This window comes from Notothenia coriiceps, unplaced genomic scaffold (assembly GCF_000735185.1).
Source record: "Notothenia coriiceps isolate Sejong01 unplaced genomic scaffold, NC01 NC01_scaffold00037250, whole genome shotgun sequence".
Taxonomy (NCBI): domain Eukaryota; kingdom Metazoa; phylum Chordata; class Actinopteri; order Perciformes; family Nototheniidae; genus Notothenia; species Notothenia coriiceps.
The window spans coordinates 602312-603818 of NW_011369951.1; positions in this window are offsets into that span (position 1 = coordinate 602312).

Genomic DNA, 1507 nt, shown 5'->3' on the forward strand with positions numbered 1-1507 from the left:
ACAGCTTGCAAATTACTTTTTACTTTGGTACCAACCAACTAGTGTTTCAAACCGTCTCATGTATAGAAATCCAAAAACCCAAACCTTCATTGGAACATAATGGAAATATCATTGTAATAATCGCACCATTTAATGAGGATAACAGACGTGTGCATCCTCAAAGGCAATCACACAGATAAGTCTACCTCCTTCAGCCATCCAATTCTCAACCTCACCCTGTGGTTATGAAAAAAGAAAAAGCTTCCTTTTGAATTTGGATAATTTTCAACATGGGGAGCCTATTAACAATAGTATCAAAAGCAAAAACAAACCCCTTTGAAACAAACCACTGTTATTCTGCCTCTTTGATAGTGATGCTTAAATTATGTTCCAAATTATTTGACAGCGCCTGGCTCATGGTTGGTGCACATTACTGCTCTGCTCACACTGTTTCTTTTAATTATCCGAATGTTTTAATTGCATAGAATGAGAATCAAACAAACAACTTGCATGCTTGTTATTTAAAAAAATGCAAATGAGATTTTTGGAAGGAAGACGGGCCTTGTCAAATTGTGTGAAAAACAACAGCGAGTTCATTAGAGGTGATCATGTACGTGGAGCAAGAACAGGCATGACTCCACCAACATGCACATACACAATCATTTAGAAATGGAGGATAGGGAGGATGCTGAAATAAAACAGACCCTGGGGTGAAGTGATACCTGCATGTTATCAGTGATGACAGACAGAGGTTATAAGCAAGCAGCAGATAATGTAGAATATACTATTGTTTGATATTTCAGTGTAGGAACCTTGTTTGTAACAAAATTCTGTAGAAAACAATTCCTTGTACTGCAAATCCAGGAGTCCAGGCCAGGGTACTCTTTCTGGTGGGAGGTCTCTGTTGACTGCACTCTGTCTGTTTGCTGACACACTTGTTGAGGCTCCTGGCAACTGTCACCTGCTTTGTAAGAAAGCAACTTCTGTGCTCGCTGATGCAGATTTGTGGAGAATATAAGCAACAGAATGTCTGCCGTCATTTTGAGAATCCTCTTGCAGTGAGGATATCGGTCATGGCTAGTAGCAGAAGATTCATTTATCATGAGGTTTAGTGTCAAAATACATACAATTTGCATCTAAGAATCAAATCCATGTTGGCCTTGTGAACAATTTATTATCTCTGTCCTGTTTCTGAGAATTTAATCAGTACTGGTTTCAGTGGAGAGTTATTTAAAAAATATTAAAAACCAACTCTTGCTTGAATTGTTTTAATATGAATGCAATGCTCATAAATCAGGGTATATGCAGGAATCCTGAAGTCAAATGTAATACCTTTTAAGACCTTTTTTAAGACCCTTTCCATACATTTTAAGACCTCATCGCACTGTTCGATGTGTGTAGAGGTGTGTGTGTGTGTGTGTGTGTGTGTGTGTGTGTGTGTGTGTGTGTGTGTGTGTGTGTGTGTGTGTGTGTGTGTGTGTGTGTGTGTGTGTGTGTGTGTGTGTGTGTGTGTGTGTGTGTGTGTGTA